Source organism: Boleophthalmus pectinirostris, unplaced genomic scaffold (genome assembly GCF_026225935.1).
Source record: "Boleophthalmus pectinirostris isolate CB_2022bp ecotype Guang Dong unplaced genomic scaffold, ASM2622593v1 HiC_scaffold_14, whole genome shotgun sequence".
Taxonomy (NCBI): Eukaryota; Metazoa; Chordata; class Actinopteri; order Gobiiformes; family Gobiidae; genus Boleophthalmus; species Boleophthalmus pectinirostris.
In genome coordinates this window covers 34,458,682-34,478,640 of record NW_026571047.1, presented here as the reverse complement: position 1 = coordinate 34,478,640, position 19,959 = coordinate 34,458,682, and the positions used below count along the sequence as shown (strand labels likewise).

Below are 19,959 nucleotides of genomic sequence, written 5' to 3'. Positions count from 1 at the left end.
GTTTAGTTCTGGTTTAGTTCTGGTTTAGTCTGGTTTAGACCTGGTTTAGTCCTGGTTTAGACCTGGTTTTGACTGTGTTTAATCCTGGTTTAGTCCTGGTTTTGACTGTGTTTAATCCTGGTTTAGTTCTGGTTTAGTCCTGGTTTAGTCCTGGTTTAGTCCTGGTTTAGTCCTGGTTTAGTTCTGGTTTAGTTCTGGTTTAGTTCTGGTTTAGTTCTGTTTAGACCTGGTTTAGTCCTGGTTTAGACCTGGTTTTGACTGTGTTTAATCCTGGTTTAGTCCTGGTTTTGACTGTTTTAATACTGGTTTAGTTCTGGTTTAGTCCTGGTTTAGTCCTGGTTTAGACCTGGTTTAGTTCTGGTTTAGTCCTGGTTTAGACCTGGTTTTGTCCTGGTTTAGTTCTGGCTTAGTCCTGGTTTTGACTGTGTTTAATCCTGGTTTAGTTCTGGTTTAGTCCTGGTTTAGTCCTGGTTTAGTCCTGGTTTAGTTCTGGTTTAGTTCTGGTTTAGTTCTGGTTTAATCCTGGTTTAGTTCTGGTTTAGTTCCTGAGTCTTAAGTGAAATTACAGGTTTTAGTGAAAAAGAAAAGGATGTAAAACTCTTCATTGGGGTAAAAAAGGGAGAGTTTTAAATGCAAAATTAAGGAAAAAATCCAGGTGAGGAAAAACGTACCAAAGTAACTCTGAGGTCTGGAAGGGTTAATGAAGAGAGGGAACCAAACAGACGAGTGACAGAGAGAGAGAGGGAAAGAGAGATGGATGACATTATGAGAGGAGAGAGAGAGAGAGAGAGAGAGAGCAGCAGAGGGAGTGAGACGGAGAGATCAGATAAAGGAGAGAGAGAGAGAGGGGGGGGGGGGGGAGGGAGGACAGAGGTTTGAGTGATGGGAGCCGTGCCACATCTCATCTGTCAGATCAGAGGAGCAGACAAACGGAGAGAGAGAAGAACGAAGGACAGAATAATGAAAGATAAAGAGAGAAACAGAGAGACGTGACCTTTTCAAACGCCACCATTTATTTTAAACTTAAACTTAAACGGCTCATGTGACACCAGCTTCTGATCTGTGCTCTAACGACGTTTGTAGGAGCGGGGTTTTGTTGTTTTGTTGTTTTTTTCTTTTTTCCGCACGTGACACACACAAACCTGCACATTTTATTTAATTTAATTTCATTTTATTTTTAATTTTTTTAAAATGTAATTTTATTTTATTTGTATTTATTTATTTATATGTATTTTATTTATTTTTGTATTTGATTTGATTTGATTATTATTTATTTGATTTTATTGGAATGCCTCTTGTTTCCTCGAGACTCCAAAAAAACACAAATTATTAGTAATATACAAAACCGTACATTGTAGTTGTGTAAAGACACTTGGGTCGTCTCCGCTCTGTTCACTCAGTTGGGGTGAAACAAAGTAACTGTAATCCAATTACCACGCACTGAAACAGTAACTGTAACTGAATACAGTTACTCATCATTTGTACTCTGATTACTTAACTCCGGTACATGTAATCTGTTACTCCCGACACTGGTTTCTTCTGCCCATCACTTTACATTAGCAGTAAAATCCGTGTTTGTGGCGCAGCGACATGAATCACGTGACTGTTGTGAATAAACCTGATCTCTCCGTTCTTCTCCTCTTTCTCTGATCTCTCCGTTCTTCTCCTCTTTCTCTGATCTCTCCGTTCTTCTCCTCTTTCTCTGATCTCTCCGTTCTTCTCCTCTTTCTCTGATCTCTCCGTTCTTCTCGTCTCTGGTTCTTTGTCTTTGTCGTTTTTCTGAGCGTGTGAGTGATTTTGTGACAGATTTACTCTCACATCCTTCTTCTCTCGTTCTCTTTTACGACTCTTCACTCCCGGCGCTCCCTCGTTCTCCTGCTGCTGCGCCGGGTCACCTCGGGTCTCCTCAGGTCTCCTCAGGTCTCCTCAGGTCACCTCAGGTCACCGTGGCTCTGGTCCAAACACACTGGACCTGAGTTCTGTGCAGATAAAAGAGCTTCTGTTTTTTTTGTCGTACAAAACTCAGACTCAGACTCAGACTCAGACTCTGACTCTGACCTCCAGTTTTACGTCGTGTTTCTCTGGATCAGACGTGGTTTTGTTGTTTACACTCGAAGAAAAAAAATAAAATTAGAGACTGGATTTTTTGAGTTAAATATATAAAATTTAACACAAAAATCATCAGATACAGTGTGATTTTTTTTTTTCTGTCTCTGTGGAAAAATCTGTGTATTTGAACTGTCAAAACTGTCAAACTCAAACTAGACTTAAACCAGGACAAAAACCAAAGACTAAACCAGGACTAAACCAGGTCTAAACTAAGACTAAGCCAGGATGAAATAAAGGCTAAACCAGAACTAAACCAAAACTAAACCAGGTCTAAACCAGAATGAAACCAGGACGAAACCAGGACATAAACCAGGTCTAAACTAGGACTAAACCACGACTAAGCCAGGACTAAACCAGGGACTAAACCAGGGACTAAACTAGGACTAAACCAGGACTAAACCAGGGACTAAACAAAGACTAAACTAAGATGAGACCAGGATGAAACTAAGACTAAAGCAAGTCTAGACCAGAACTAAGCAAAGACTAAACCAGAACTAAACCAGGACTAAACCAAAACTAAATCAGGACTAAGCAAAGACTAAACCAGGACAAAACCAAGACTAGGCCAAATCTAAACAAAGTCTAAAACCAGGACTAAACCAGGACTGAACAGAGGATGTGGAGGTTGTGGAGCAGAGGATTCAGGAGGAGGGAGGCAGTGTCACTCACCACAACAAGAAACACTCACCACAACATGAAACACTCACCACAACATGAAACACTCACCACAACATGAAACACTCACCACAACAAGAAACACTCACCACAACATGAAACACTCACCACAACAAGAAACACTCACCACAACAAGAAACACTCACCACAACAAGAAACACTCACCGCAACAAGAAACACTCACCGCAACAAGAAACACTCACCACAACAAGAAACACTCACCACAACAAGAAACACTCACCACAACAAGAAACACTCACCGCAACAAGAAACACTCACCGCAACATGAAACACTCACCACAACAAGAAACACTCACCACAACATGAAACACTCACCACAACATGAAACACTCACCACAACATGAAACACTCACCGCAAACATGAAACACTCACCGCACTCACATGAAACACTCACCGCAACAAGAAACACTCACCGCAACATGAAACACTCACACAACATGAACACTCACCCACAACATGAAAACACTCACCACAACAAGAAACACTCACCACAACAAGAAACACTCACCACAACAAGAAACACTCACCACAACAAGAAACACTCACCACAACAAGAAAACACTCACCACACATGAAACACTCACCGCAAACAAGAACACTCACCACAACATGAAACACTCACCGCAACAAGAAACACTCACCGCAACATGAAACACTCACCGCAACATGAAACACTCACCACAACATGAAACACACTCACCGCAACAAGAAACACTCACCACAACATGAAACACTCACCACAACATGAAACACTCACCACAACATGAAACACTCACCACAACATGAAACACTCACCACAACAAGAAACACTCACCACAACAAGAAACACACACTCACCACAACAAGAAAACATCACCACAACAAGAAACACTCACCGCAACAGGAAACACTCACCGCAACAAGAAACACTCACCGCAACAAGAAACACTCACCCAACAAGAAAACACTCACCACAACATGAAACACTCACCACAACAAGAAACACTCACCGCAACAAGAAACACTCACCACAACAAGAAACACTCACCGCAACAAGAAACACTCACCACAACATGAAACACTCACCACAACATGAAACACTCACCGCAACAAGAAACACTCACCACAACACGAGGACTGATCCAGCTCCAGGTTTTGGACTTTGCTTCAGTTTCTTTTGGGGCTCGACTGATACAGATTTTTTCCGATGCTGATATAAAAGTTGATATATTTAGTGATGTAAAAATGTTAAGGCCGGACATGTTAACGCGTTAATTTTGGGTTAACTGATTAAGTTATTATCGCCGACAATTATTTTAGCACCGTTAACGCAGTTTTTATTATTTATTACTTATTTTATTGTAAATGTCTGTTTCTCACTGGCTTTTATTTTGAAAAAGTTCACCGCGAGCGTTTCTTTAAGTTTGACGTCTTTTCTTTACACTTTTTTTCACTTTTTTCTGACCACGTGAGACGCAACGTGTCCGAGCCTCCGTGAGCCCGGGTTCAACCACGCGGAGCAGCCGCGGCTCTGAGCTGAGCTTGTTTGTTTAGTTCAGCGCTGCAGGGGGAGTCACTGATTTACCCAGAAACAACTGGAAGAAAAACTGTGATTGGTCCATTTCACTTTCATTATATTAACCCTTTGTTTCCCAAGAAATATCAGTCCAAGTTTAGCACAAAGATCTAGTAATTATTACTAGTGTCGTGTTTATTACTCACTGAATAAAAAATATTCAAAAATATATTAGTCGTACAAAAGTCCATTCAGTATTTTTTCTTGAGCCTTCAGTGAAAACCTTGAAAACTCTGAGGTTCAACTCTGACAGAAATGTTCTGTTTACACAACAAATGTTTGACTCTTTCATTTACATTTCCAATAAAAGTGCAGCTGTGCTCTACTTTTTAATTCATTCATTGGTTTTGTGTAGAACATACATTCGCTCGAACTCATGCAATTCATTTTTTTTTATTTTTGCCCAGCCCTAAAAAATGTACAATAATTCTTCAACTGATTTTGAGACTTTGAATGTCTGGCTCTAGAGGATTTTAAATCGGGTTTAGGCGACATTTATTGTTCTTCTGCGTCTTTACGTCATATTTAAAGACAGTAGGTCGATCTTCTTACCTGTAAACAAAGAAATAAAACTACGACTATCAGCCTTTAGTGGTTAATGTAAATGTGTGTGTCGTTTTATGTGTAAATGTGGATCATTCACACGTCTGTTCACAGTGACATGTCACATGTCACTTTACACGAGGAAAACGCAAGAAAACAGACTGTTTATGTGGGAGAATCTGTGTGTCGTTTGTTATTTAATATAAAACCAAAAATAAGAAAACAAAAAAACAACAGTTTTCTTCATTATTTGTCTCCAAAACCAAAAATGGAAAAAACAGATAACGACCGTTTCCCGTTTACGTGATTTCAGTGACTGTGATGCCGAAATTTTGCGCCGAATACGGACTGAACCAGGACTGATCCAGGTCCGGGTCTAGATCGGGACCAGACCAGGACCAGAGTGGGACCAGAGTGACTCCGAGCTTTGACTCTGAGCCTCCGTGGGGTCCGAGCCTCAGCTTCGAGCTCTGGCCCTGCCGTGGGCTCTGAGCCTCCGGTCTGGTCCCGGCCTGGTCCCGGTCTGGTCCCGGCCTGGTCCTGGTCTGGTCCCGGTCTGGTCTCAGTCCCGCTCTGGTCCCGGACCTGGATCAGTCCTGGTTCAGTCCGTATGTGGTGCATAAGTCTGGCCTCACAGTCACTGAAGTCACTTAAACAGGAAAAGGTCGTTATCTGTTTTTTTACACAAAATCAAAAACTGAAAAAACGAATCATTTTCTGTTTTTTCATTTTGGTTTTGGAGAAAAATAATGAAGAAAATTGTTGTTTTTTTTGTTTTCTTATTTTTGGTTTTATATTGAAAAACGAATGAACGAACGACACACAGATTTGGGAGCAACAGCAGCTAAAAGAGATAAACAATAAGAAAGAACCAACACACTCACCCAGGCTCCTCTCAGATCACAAGTCTGAACTAACAAGCGTCTTTCAATCTGACTCAAAACAATCGTCCGTTTAAAAAAATATATATATAAAATCCATCATCTGTGTGTCTAAGTGTGGGACAGTCGTTTCTCTTCTCACACTTTGATAAAAACAGCAGTAGTTTTGTTTCTGTCCTAAACGGCGTTGAAGTTCACTTGTCGTCGGTGTCGTGGATCAGACTCGAGCGTTTAAAGCAGCGTCTCGGTGTCGTGGATCAGATGCTGAGGTCCCACGGGTGTAAACGAGCACATGATGGTGATGTGACTCTGTGGTGCGTTCAGGGGCAGTTCGGCATCACAAACACAGATAAATGACTCTGTAGATAAATCGTGACGCGGCGCCGCAGACGAGGACGTTTATGTGTCGTAAACTGGATTAAATGGACAGAACAGAGAGTCTGAGTTTTATAATGTGTTTGTCAGACGTTTATCTGATTTTCAAAATAAAACCAAAACTAAGAACATGAAAAAACAACTATTTTCTTCTTCTATTTATTTGTCTCCAAAACCAAAATGAAAAACAGATAATGATTTGATTTATTCAGTTTTGGATTTTGTGTTTAAATGAAAAATGAAAAAAAAAAAAAGGATAATGACTGAACCAGGACTGAGACCGGGACTGAACCAGGACTGAACCAGGACTGAACCAGGACTGAACCAGGACTGAACCAGGACTGAACCAGGACTAAACCAGGACTGAAGTGTTTTCAGTCCTGGTTTGGTCCCAGTCTCGGTCCCGGTCTCAGTCTCAGTCTCGATCTCAGTCCTGGTCCTGTTCCCAATCTCAGTCTCGGTCTCAGTCCCGGTTTCAGTCCCGGTCTCAGTCCTGGTCCTGTTCCCAGTCTCAATCCCGGTCTCGGTCCCGGTCTCGGCCCCGGTCTCGGCCCCGGTCTCGGTCCCGGTCTCGGTCTCGGTCCCGGTCTCGGTCCCGGTCTCGGTCCCGGTCTCGGTCCCCGGTCTCGGTCCCGGTTTCAGCCTCTGTTCTGTTCCTGGTCTCAGTCCTGGTCCTGTTCCTGGTCTCAGTCCCGGTCTCAGTCCTGGTTCTGGCCCTGGTCTCAGTTCTGGTCTGGTCCTGGACCTGGTTTAGTCCTGGTTCAGTCCATTTTCTGTTTTTTCATTTTGGTTTTGGAGACAAATAATGAAGAAAATCGTTGTTTTTTTTTTTCATTTTCTTATTTTTATTTTTATTTTGAAAAAGGAACTAACGACACATGGATCGATGTATAATCTGCCCACGTCGACTATCGGCCCAGATCGTCAAGATTTAGGCCGATATGTCTCCAGTCGATATATCGGTCTGGTCCTGGTTTCTGCTCCAGGTTTAATGAAGAAACGAGTCGTGGTTCAGATAAATTCCAGTAAAATCCATCTGGAGAAACAGAGTCGAGCTCGAGTGAAAAAGGCTCATTGGTTTTTAATCACACTCCAACTACTGGGTCATTAAAAAAACCAAAAAAAAACCTTCTAATTCTTCTCAAACTTTTCACAATTTCACCATCAATTACTTTTTATTACTCAGTGTATTTTTCTGAGTTTGAATGAAGCGAATAAGTGGCTTAATTATAATAATTAGTGATAATAATAAGGAGAAAGAACGATTATCAGGAGCAAAGCAGCGACTTTTCTAAATCTGATCTCGGTTCAGTTTAAAGTTCAGGTTTCAGGTTTTGCTCAAATGTTAAAGTGTGTCTAGATGTTTTTAAAATGGAGCTGATGTGTCAGAAATACAGACTCTGCTTCAGTTTCTGTCTCAGCTCCAGGTTCGGGGGTTTTCTGTGTTGTAGTTCAGGGTCAGAATGGAAACAAAATTCAGCCGTTGGTTTTTCCTCTGGGCCGATCGACCGCTCACACTCTGCAGTGTGTAGAGCGGCACCGCGGCCAGGGGAGGGGCAAAGGCTCCGAAATGTGTGTTCTAAGTTACTTTTCTTTACAAACAAACAAAAATCACATTAACTAAAAAAAAACAAAAAACACTGAGTTGTAAAAAATTGTAAAAATAAAAGCGACATGTCGAGCGCCTTCATTAGAGACAATAGTTTGAACTAGGTGTGGGCGATATCTCGATATTTTTAATATATCGAGATTTTTTAAAAACTTGATATGAATTCTGACGTATCGTATATATCGATATAAAGTTTATATTCAATTCTGATTTCGCCGCTTCGCTTGTTTTCTCTGTCGTCGCCCGCCTCCCTGATTTCATTCGCTCGTGTCTCATTCACTCGTCACTGTCGCCGTAAACGCCGAAAGTTGTTGCCAGTGAAAAACTTCAAGCGCCACAAAACTTTTCCACCATTTACAGACAAAACCATCAGCAGCACATTTCATATTCCACCGAGTCGTGTCCTTTAGTCCAAAAGAAGTTGAACCACACGAGCGGCACGTGGAGTGAACTGTTTATGCAAATGAGCCATGTGCTTTTTAAGTTTCGTTTCTGTAAAACGTAAACAAGTTTGAGCAAAGCTGCAAAACAAAAATAAAAATAAATTAACACTATAATCTCAGACGGGCTGATGAGGCTCTTGAGTTGTTATGCTGTATATCTTATAAAGTTTAGTCATGTAAATTCTATTTATGCAGAAGATTTTAATAATAATCTGCTGCAGTGTGTCAGGGAATTCTACCCTAAGACATCAAATTACATTAAATAAAGACACACCAGAAAGAGACGGTTAAAATTTATACTTGCGCAAGGAGAGTCGTGCACACTGTCTGTCAGCTCCCTGACCGACTCTGCTCAACAACTCTCCAAGTCACACTTTTATTGAAAATCATGTCACAGATAAGCAACACTTGATGACATACATTTCACATGTTCTCTTATAACTAACAATCGTCAACTGAACCACCCTCCCATTTCACATTTGATTACACATCCCAAAGACAGACAATTTAGTAGTTCCCCAAGGCCTTCAGTTTTAACATAAGATGGGACAAACCCAGAATTGTTGGCGCCCATAGTAGATTAGCTTAATCTGTCAGTTGACATGTCATTCATCTGTTTTCATGTCACGTACATCCTGAACCAAAACAGACCCAAAGCAATGTTGATTACACCATGATTAATATTTAAATGATTCACCCTTTAAATGATTAATACTTTAGTGAAAGAATTACATATATAAATGAGTAACACTTTAATGAGACTTTAATCAAAGAAATACATTTATTTCATAGAATTCTCTAACAAGTGTCACTTGTACAAGTGTTTGAATCGTTGGGTTTGATCTGCAGTGGATTGTGGGATTAAACCTCAGATCCTGACGCTGGATAAGAACATGTGTCTGTTAAAAGAAGAACATCCTGAACTTCTGCTGAAGGAGCTCATGGTTCTGGTTCTGGATAACAGAGTTAATGCAAAGATGAGCTTGTGTTGAGTTGTTTTATTTATGAATGAAAAGAAGGAAATATGTTTTATTTCTTTTATTTTACGGTTAAATTAATATTTATGTAATTAGGATTTTTTTGTAATCTTAAATGTTCCTGTATGAACTGTCGACCTCTTACACTTTAATTTTTTTTAAAAAAAGGACCTTGTGGAATTTGGCAGATTTGTTTTTGCAGTTTTCAGTTTTAGGGGGTTATTTTTCCTGTACAGATATCGATATATATATCATATATCAAGATATAGCAAAATATATCGAGATATATTTTTTGATCCATATCGCCCAGACCTAGTTTGAACACAGCTATTTTACTACAAATAATGTGGTTATTTTCAGATTTTTAATAATACTTGAGATAATTCAAATACTTTATGGACCTGTAAACTTGGCCGCAGTGTTTTTATGGGGAGGTTTTCTTTGGGGCTGTTCGTGTTCGTTGTGTTCGGAGCTTGAGTGACGCACACGTGTTCCAGACATGGTCCTGTGCACTTTGTGTTTTGAATGGAGATAAATTCAGCCAAAATACGAGCGACACCTTTTCCCACAAATTCTTCAAGCACTGAACATCCCAATTCACTATGAAACGTTTTTGGGGGGGGCCTGGGCTCGAAGGTGGAGTGTCCCAGTTGAAACTGAAGACCGGGGATGGGGGACTGGCCCACCGGGTATTTGTCCGATCGCACAGGTTCCCAGTCGGAGCCTGGCTGTAGTCCAGCCCAGTCCAGCCCAGTCCAGCCCAGTCCAGCCCAGCCCAGTCCAGCCCAGTCCAAGACCAGAGACCGAGACCTTTACTTTTACCTTTAAAGGTCGAGACTGAGACGAGCCCAAGACCATCAAGAGCAAATCAAGACCGTTTTGGTCATTTCCTACATTTCTTTGTATTTTACACAGTGTTGGGGAGTAACAGATTACATGTAACTGGGATTACATAATCAGAGTACAATTTATGAGTAACTGTATTCAGTTACAGTTACTGTTTCAGTGAGTGGTAATTGGATTACAGTTACTTTGTTGAAATAAATGGTATTTTCCTGTTTTCACATTTTGGGCTAAACCAGGTCTAAACCAAGACTAAAACCAGGACTAAACCAGGACTAAAACCAGGACTAAACCAGGTCTAAACCAAGACTAAAACCAGGACTAAACCAGGTCTAAACCAAGACTAAACCAGGACTAAACCAGGTCTAAAATCAGGACTAAACCAGGACTAAACAATATGACACTAGCAGTAGCGTGAACATAATTGAAGCAGCAGTGTCTCATATATAAATCATTTCTCTATCAATAATATTTTTTAAATGCTTTAGTAAAGACTGTTTTTTTATTTTCTTTTAACAGACAAAACAAACTTCTCATGTTCAGATCCTCGTCTTTGTTTCTCTACAGTAAAACAGTCGTCTGTTCATGGAGACTTGGGCTCAGACAATTTGAAGAAAACAAACAAGAATTTTCAGGATGTGGTTGTTACATTCATGTAGTTTTAAAAAGCATAACAATATCAAGTAATCCAAAGTATTCAGATTACATTACTCACTTTAAGTAATTTAATGGATTACGTTACAAACTACATTTTGGGGTATGTAATCTGTAATCTGTAGGGGATTACATTTTAAAAGTCACCTTCCCAACACTGATTTTACAGATATTTTGGCGCATACTCGTGGTTTTACCGACGATATCTCAACATTCGGAGTTTTACCTGTGACTGTGCCGCCGTGTTCAGACTCTAAATCGGGTCTCCAGTGTGATGCACTGGAATTTCACCAAAATTCCAGATTTTTTTATCGCTCAAACACACCAGAGTCACTGCTCTTCTGAACATGTGTCCTCCACAGACTTTACATCCAATCACTTTATTTATGTCGCACATTTCATAAACAGTTTCCAAAGCGCTGCACAAATACATAATAATAACAACAGTAATAAAATAAAATATGAAATAAAAGATAAGATTTACAATAAAACCAGTAAAATAAAATAAGTACAAAACCACAGAATGGCCATAAATGAATAAAACCACAGAAAAAAACCACAGAGGAGCAGCACACAAATAACACAGTGTTAAAACCGACAGAGTAAAAGTGGGTCTTGAGGTGAGACTTAAACTCTCCTCTGTGGGGCTGTTGGGACGTGGGGGGTCAGAGTGTTTCACAGTTTGGTAACGTGAGGCCAGAACATTCCCAACTTTTTAAAAACAAACAATAAAATCTTAAAATCAACTCTAAAACGAACAGGAATCCAGCACAAAGCCTTAAGAATCTGGGTTTTGTGCTCACGTCTTTTTGTTCCTGTTAAAAGTCGGGCTGCACAGTTTTGGACTCGCTGTCGTCGGTAAAGTGAGTTTTGTGAGAATAAAAAGCGTTCGAGTCGTCCAGACGTGATGAAATCAAAGCCTAAAACATAATAAAGGTTTGACTTTGGATAAAAGAAAGATAAAAATGATAAAAGACGACGTGTAAACCTGACGACCTGACGACGCTCTGATCTGAACCGACGGACTTCAACTGTAAAAGAATAAAGCTCATTGAAAATCTAATCGAACGTGAAAGAGGTTTTTGTCTGATAATAAAAGTACAAGTCGACAAAGAGACAAAGAGACAAAGACAAAGACAGAAACAGAAACAGACAGAGACACGGACAGTTCAGTCCTGCTTTAGTCCTGGTTCAGTCCTGCTTTAGTCCTGGTTCAGTCCTGCTTTAGTCCTGGTTCAGTCCTGCTTTAGTCCTGGTTTAGTCCTGCTTTAGTCCTGGTTTAGTCCTGGTTCAGTCGTGCTTTAGTCCTGGTTTAGTCCTGGTTTAGTCCTGGTTTAGTCCTGGTTCAGTCCTGGTTCAGTCCTGGTTTAGTCCTGGTTTAGTCCTGGTTCAGTCGTGCTTTAGTCCTGGTTTAGTCCTGGTTTAGTCCTGGTTTAGTCCTGGTTTAGTCCTGGTTCAGTCCTGGTTTAGTCCTGGTTTAGTCCTGGTTCAGTCCTGGTTTAGTCCTGGTTTAGTCCTGGTTCAGTCCTGGTTCAGTCCTGGTTTAGTCCTGGTTCAGTCTTGGTTCAGTCCTGTAGTTTTGTTCTTTTTTCTTCAGTTTCAGTCAGAACAGGAGGATTTTTCTGTATTTTTTTTCGCTCCTGCTGTTTGTTCTTTCAGGTGAATCTCAGGGACAGATTTTCCTCGTTGTCGTCGTCGTCGTGTCGTCGTTGTCGTCGTTGTCGTCGTTGTCGTCGTTGTCGTCGTTGTCGTCGTCGTTGTCGTCGTTGTCGTCGTCGTTGTCGTCGTTGTCGTCGTCGTTGTCGTCGTTGTCGTCGTCGTGTCGTCGTTGTCGTCGTCGTTGTCGTCGTCGTTGTCGTCGTCGTCGTCGTCGTTGTCGTCGTCGTTGTCGTCGTCGTTGTCGTCGTTGTCGTCGTTGTCGTCGTCGTTGTCGTCGTCGTCGTTGTCGTCGTTGTCGTGGTAATTGTCGGGAGTATTATCTGCAGCTGGACTCTGGGGACACTCCAGGGACGCGGAGACAAAGTGGACGTGATGATTTCTGTGGTATCGCGCCCGCAGTTCCCTCCTCTCCAAACCAAACCACAGCACCGGGTTCTGGAACGTCGCGGCGGAAAAACACGCGCTTCATTCGTTCGTGAAAAGAAAGAAACGAGCCGAGATTCAGACAATTACTGTAAAAAACAAAACAAAAACAGGCTCATTGTCCAAGAACAGCATAATTAAAAAAGGAAAAAAGCTTCTCATTTTTCTCAAACTTTTCACAATTTCACCATCAATTACTTTTTATTACTCAGCATATTTTTAGTCCAGTTTTTAGTCCTGGTTTATTCCTGTTTTAGTCCAGCTTTAGCCTTGGTTTAGTTCTGTTTTAGTCTTGTTTTAGTCCTGTTTAACTTCAGTTTTTAGTCCAGTTTTAGTCCTGTTTTAGTCCTGGTTTTGTCCAGTTTCAGTCCTGGTTTAGTCCAGTTTTTAGTCCTGGTTTAGTCCAGTTTTTAGTCCTGCTTTAGTCCTGTTTTTATAATCCAGTTTTAGTCTTTGTTCAGTCCTGTTTCAGTCCAGTTTTAGACCTGGTTTAGACCTGGTTTAGTCCTGGTTTAGTCCTGGTTTAGTCCTGGTTTAGACCTGGTTTAGTCCTGGTTTAGTCCTGGTTTAGTCCTGTTTAACTTCAGTTTTTAGTCCAGTTTTTAGTCCTGGTTTAGTCCAGTTTTTAGTCCTGCTTTAGTCCTGTTTTTATAATCCAGTTTTAGTCTTTGTTCAGTCCTGTTTCAGTCCAGTTTTAGACCTGGTTTAGACCTGGTTTAGTCCTGGTTTAGTCCTGGTTTAGTCCTGGTTTAGACCTGGTTTAGTCCTGGTTTAGTCCTGTTTAACTTCAGTTTTTAGTCCAGTTTTTAGTCCTGGTTTAGTCCAGTTTTTAGTCCTGCTTTAGTCCTGTTTTTATAATCCAGTTTTAGTCTTTGTTCAGTCCTGTTTCAGTCCAGTTTTAGACCTGGTTTAGACCTGGTTTAGACCTGGTTTAGACCTGGTTTAGTCCTGGTTTAGTCCTGGTTTAGACCTGGTTTAGTCCTGGTTTAGTCCTGGTTTAGTCCTGGTTTAGTCCTGGTTTAGTCCTGCTTTAGTCCTGTTTTTATAATCCAGTTTTAGTCTTTGTTCAGTCCTGTTTCAGTCCAGTTTTAGACCTGGTTTAGACCTGGTTTAGTCCTGGTTTAGTCCTGGTTTAGTCCTGGTTTAGACCTGGTTTAGTCCTGGTTTAGTCCTGGTTTAGTCCTGGTTCAGTCCTGCTTTAGTCCTGGTTTAGTCCTGGTTTAGTCCTGGTTTAGTCCTGGTTTACTTTACTGCTTCTTCATGAAAAACTCCAGTGAAAGTGCGACAGGCTCATTGCCCAAGAACAGGGTAATTTAAAAAAGAAAAAACCTTCTAATTCTTCTCAAACTTTTCACAATTTCACCATCAATTACTTTTTATTACTCAGCGTATTTTTCTGAGTTTGACTGAAGCGAATAAGTGGCTTAATTATGATAATTAGTGATAATAATAAGGAGAAAGAACGATTATCAGGAGCAAAGCAGCGACTTTTCTAAATCTGATCTCGGTTCAGTTTAAAGTTCAGGTTTCAGGTTTCGCTCAAATGTTAAAGTGTTTCTGTTAAAAACCGTTTTTAATCAATTTAAAACTAAAATATCAAAACCAGATCCTTGTTTTTTGCAGGTACTGATTCTAAAAAAGTCCCATCGACAGAATCTGAATAACTGAATGAATCCTGGTTTAGTCCTGTTTTAGTCCTGCTTTAGTCCTGGTTTAGTCCTGGTTTAGTCCTGGTTTAGACTAGATTTTGTGCTGGTTTTATCCGCTCGTTTCTTCCTAGTTTAGACCAGCTTTAGTCCTTTTTCATGTCCTCCTTTAGACTAGATTTTGTCTTGGTTCAGTCCTGGTTTAATTCTGGTTTAGTCCTGGTTCAGTCTTGCATGTTTCTTCCTAGTTTAGACCAGCTTTAGTCCTTTTTTAGTCTCGGTGTAGACTAGGTTTCGTCCTGGTTCAGTCCAGTTTTAGTCCAGTTTTAGTTCTGTTTTAGTCTTGGTTTAGTCTTGTTTTAGTCCTAGTTTAGTCTTGTTTTAGTCCTGGTTTAGTCTTGGTTTAGTCCTAGTTTAGTCCTGGTTTAGTCCTAGTTTAGTCCTGGTTTAGTCTTGGTTTAGTCCTGATTTAGTCCTGGTTTAGTCCTGTTTTAGTCTTGGTTTAGTCCTAGTTTAGTCCTGTTTTAGTCCTAGTTTAGTCCTGTTTTAGTCCTGGTTTAGTCCTGGTTTAGTCCTGGTTTAGTCCTGTTTTAGTCTTGGTTTAGTCCTAGTTTAGTCCTGTTTTAGTCCTAGTTTAGTCCTGTTTTAGTCCTAGTTTAGTCCTGTTTTAGTCCTAGTTTAGTCCTGTTTTAGTCCTAGTTTAGTCCTGTTTTAGTCCTGGTTTAGTCTTGTTTTAGTCCTGGTTTAGTCTTGTTTTAGTCCTGTTTTAGTTTTTAGTCTTGTTTTAGTCCTGGTTTAGTCTTGTTTTAGTCCTAGTTTATTCCTGTTTTAGTCCTAGTTTAGTCTTGTTTTAGTTAGTCCTGGTTTAGTCTTGTTTTAGTCCTGGTTTAGTCTTGTTTTAGTCCTAGTTTAGTCCTGTTTTAGTCCTAGTTTAGTCTTGTTTTAGTCCTGGTTTAGTCTTGTTTTAGTCCTAGTTTAGTCTTGTTTTAGTCCTGGTTTAGTCTTGTTTTAGTCCTAGTTTAGTCCTGTTTTAGTCCTGGTTTAGTCTTGTTTTAGTCCTGGTTTAGTCTTGTTTTAGTCCTGGTTTAGTCTTGTTTTAGTCCTGGTTTAGTCTTGTTTTAGTCCTGGTTTAGTCTTGTTTTAGTCCTGGTTTAGTCTTGTTTTGCTGATTCATTTTGGTTCTGTCCTGGTTCCGTGTCCCTGTGGCGTGTTTAATCACAGCTCTGGTCCCGGCTCTGGTCCTGGTCCTGGTCCCGGTCCTGGTCCCGGTCCTGGTCCCGGCTCTGGTCCCGGTCCTGGTCCCGGCTCTGGTCCGGTCTGGTCCTGGTCCCGGTCCTGGTCCCGGCTCTGGTCCCGGTCCTGGTCCTGGCTCTGGTCCTGGTCCTGGCTCTGGTCTGGTCCTGGTCCTGGCTCTGGTCCCGGCTCTGGTCCCGGTCCTGGTCCTGGCTCTGGTCCTGGTCCCGGCTCTGGTCCCGGTCCTGGTCCCGGCTCTGGTCCTGGTCCTGGCTCTGGTCCCAGCTCTGGTCCCGGTCCTGGTCCCGGCTCTGGTCCCGGTCCTGGTCCCGGCTCTGGTCCTGGTCCTGGCTCTGGTCCCGGCTCTGGTCCTGGTCCTGGCTCTGGTCCTGGTCCCGGCTCTGGTCCCGGTCCTGGTCCCGGCTCCGCTCTTTGGCTCGGTTCTGTTGGGTTTGGGGAGGAGTTATGACCCGGTGCAGCGCTGGAGTTCACTGGACTTGGACTCGGACCTGGACCTGGTGTTTTATGGTCGTCAGGAGAATCGGCCGAGCAAAAGCCAAAAGGATCAATCTGAGCTACAGATCCTGAATCAGCAGAAGGAGCGAGCGGCGCGGGGGCGGCGGGGGGGCACAGAGTGGGGGCAGAGTGGGGGCAGAGTGGGGGCAGAGAGTGGGGACAGAGTGGGGGCAGAGTGGGGCAGAGTGGGGCAGAGTGGGGGCAGAGTGGGGGCAGAGTGGGGGCAGAGTGGGGGCAGAGTGGGGGCACAGAGTGGGGCAGAGTGGGGGCAGAGTGGGGGCAGAGTGGGGGCAGAGTGGGGCAGAGTGGGGGCAGAGAGTGGGGGCAGAGTGGGGGCAGAGTGGGGGGCGGCGCGGGGGCAGAGCGTCAGGAGCCTGGGCACCGTTATCCCAGACAAACGCTCCGACCATTTAACATCGGAACGACCGAACCTGCCCACGAGTGACGTGTTTACAGAAACCCACACGAGTCCAAGAACCTGAATGAAGAAAACAAACATAGAACATCTACAGGACTAAACCTGGACTAGACCAGAACTAGACCAGAACTAGACCAGGACTAGACCAGAACTAGACCAGAACTAGACCCAGACTAGACCAGAACTAGACCAGAACTAAACCAGAACTAGAAGGACTAAACCAGGTCTAAACCAGGTCTAAACCAGGTCTAAACCAGGACTAAACCAGGTCTAAACCAGGTCTAAACCAGGTCTAAACCAGGTCTAAACCAGGACTAAACCAGGTCTAAACCAGGTCTAAACCTAACCTGGATCTGCCTAAATCAGACCTAAAAAAAAGAGTGGGTCTGAAGCAGAACATGTTTGTGTTTATATTTTCTTCTGTTAATTAAGACTCAGATGAGAGAAAATCAAAAATCCGCGACTGTGAAAGTGTAAAAATCCCAAATCCTCGTGGTGAAAATCAAACCAGGGCATCAGGATTAATCCAAATTGAACGAGTGTAATTATCAAATCACAAAGTCGACAGTTTTAGAAACAAACATCATTTCCTCCACAAACAAAACCTCCTCTTTTTATTTTGTGTCATTTTTACGTCTAAAGAAAAACACAGAGACTTCAGTCGCCACGGAAACACATCTGTACAAAACTCTGATCCTCACGCGTCAGGATTGTGAAGTTGTAGTTTATGGTTTTGCGTCATGTTTTTGTGTATTTCTGGAGAATTGTCGTGTGGGAGCATGAGGGACGTACGCTTGTGGGCGGAGCCTCGTACAGACTCGTACTGCTGACCGTAAAGTATTGATACTTCATAAGAACTTTGATGTTGATGAACCATGTACCTCTACTTAAAAAACTTTAAAAATCCCCACTGCACCACTGGACACGACGCTCAGTGACTGTAAAGACGCCAAACGGAAGAAATTCATGGAGGGACATCGTCGACATTTTAAGGTTGGACCAAAATCAGTGTAGAAAAATCTGGAGTGACCTGAGACAAGTTTGAGAAGGACAAAAGGCGAATCAGAAGAAAAAAAAAAGGTCAGGCTGGAGGACGAAAAGAAAAACCCTCGATATGAACCTTTAAACCTCTGTAGAGCGAGGGGGCGGGGCAGAGAGCGAGGGGGCGGGGTTTGAGAGCGAGGGGGCGGGGCTGAAAGCGAGAGGGGGCGGGGCTGAGAGAGAGGGGGCGGGGCAGAGAGCGGGAGGGGGCGGGGCTGAGAGCGAGGGGGGGGGGGCTGAGTGAGGGGCGGGGGGCAGTTTCAGCAGCAGAACACCTTCTGATGTATGAAATGTCAGAGTCCAAATAAACTTTGTTCTTCTCACCTCAAGAACAAGACCAGTGCTTATGTCCTTCTGAAGTATGAACAAGAGTCAAACTCATGTTGTTCTGGGGGTCGAGTCCAACCGACTTTGATCCAAAGTGTCCGGATCAGAAAACTCATGTCATATAAACCCCAAAAAAAACAAGAAGTTCAAATATTTTGTGCAGAGAAACACAAATCTATTACAGAAATCTTTTTGAATTGATGAACTCTTTCTTTTACTAAAATATTATAATATTATGAACAACCTGAAACTTTAAGAAAAAATACAATTTCAACACAAAGTTTGAACATGATCTTGTCTGTAAACAGGAATAAGTCAATTTTTGTTGTAAAATCCTGCACTCGGCTCCACTTTTCTCATGTTGGACATTTTTTCTGATGAGGGTGTCACGGTCAACAGTCAAAACGATCGTCCTTTAAGAGCGTTTGGAAAGAGACAAGTCTTCATTTGTGCTGCTCTGGTGGGAGGGGCCACGTACAGAGACGCTGGAGACGCTGCTGTGATAAACACCACAGAAAATTAACACGATTTTAATAGAAAATATCATTAAAATATTTTAGTAGAAAATCAGCCGAGGGCCAGATTAAAGGTCTTGGAGGGCCAGATCTGGCCCCCGGACCGTATGTTTGAGACCTGTGCCTTAATGAAAGTTTGAATAGGGCTCAGGAGAGATCACTAGATTACTCAAACATCAGCAGGTTAAAGTCTTCACCAAAAATAAACAGGAGCCTCCAGAACCGGACCAGTGGACCTGAGTTCTGGTCTGACCTGGACAATCGAAATCTAACACAAAAAACATCGAATAAAACCTGATTCTTCCTCCAAACAACAACAAACGAAGAGTAAAAACTGATTCACACAGAATCAGTTTGAACATTTTCTCAGGGTTTATTTGAGTCTGAATCTGTTCTAGAGTAATTTTTAACCCTTTTTAAACATTTCTGGAAATGTTCATGAAGTAAAACTGGACCAAAGTTCCTGTTTAACTCCAAATCCAGAGTTAAATGAAGGTTTAGAGAGTAAACAGATAACACTTTGTAGAGTTATTCTGATTTAACTCAACAACACACAGAGGGGTTTTATTTTTTTACACTTTATTTGAGTTAATTTAAGATGAAATTATGAATAAAACTGGTTCAAACAAATTAACACTAGTGGAAAGTTGAATTAACATCAATTTGTATCAACTGTGGCAAATAACTCCAACTCAAACTCCCATTTAACTTTCAAAGAGTCAAATTAACACTTTTTCTGTTAAAAACAACTCTGAAATATTTGACTCTGAAGTGTCAGCCCTCCAGTTTTTTGCGGCGTGCGGCGGGAGCTCGGGCGCAGTCGTCCTCCGCAGCAGCAGCACCTCTCGCGCTGACAGGAGACTCGCCCCTGTCAGTCGGGCAGGTGCGTGTGCGACAGGCTCAGGTTTAATTAACTCGAGCGCGACAGTAACGAGGCGACGCGACGCTCCGGAATGTCGCTAATTAGTGTCTCAAATTCAGAGACGCAGAGACTCGAGTTTATCAGAGCGTCCAGACCGAGGACACGTACGATTAAGACACGAGACACACGGAGACACAGAGACGCAGAGACTCGAGTTTATCAGAGCGTCCAGACCGAGGACACGTACGATTAAGACACGAGACAAACGGAGACACGGAGACGCAGAGAGATAGAGACACGGAGAGAGACAGACAGGGAGACATGAGACACGGACACATGGACTAAACCAGGACTAAACCAGGACTAAACCAGGACTAAACCAGGACTAAACCAGGACTAAACCAGGATAAAATTTAATCTAGACCAGGACAATATCAAGACCAGTCTAAACCCGGTCTAAACTCGGTCTAAACCCGGTCTAAACTCGGTCTAAACTCGGTCTAAACTCGGTCTAAACCCGGTCTAAACTCGGTCTAAACTCTGTCTAAACTCGGTCTAAACTCGTCTAAACTCGTCTAAACTCAGTCTAAACCCGTCTAAACCCGGTCTAAACTCGGTCTAAACTCAGTCTAA

General features: G+C 42.3%; 1 protein-coding gene across 1 annotated transcript in view; it reads left to right on the top strand.

Moving 5' to 3' along the window:
- LOC110171951 (glutamate receptor ionotropic, delta-1-like) overlaps positions 1-19,959 on the top strand; it is a 428,946-nt gene that overhangs the window by 22,278 nt on the left and 386,709 nt on the right. The window lies entirely within an intron of this gene.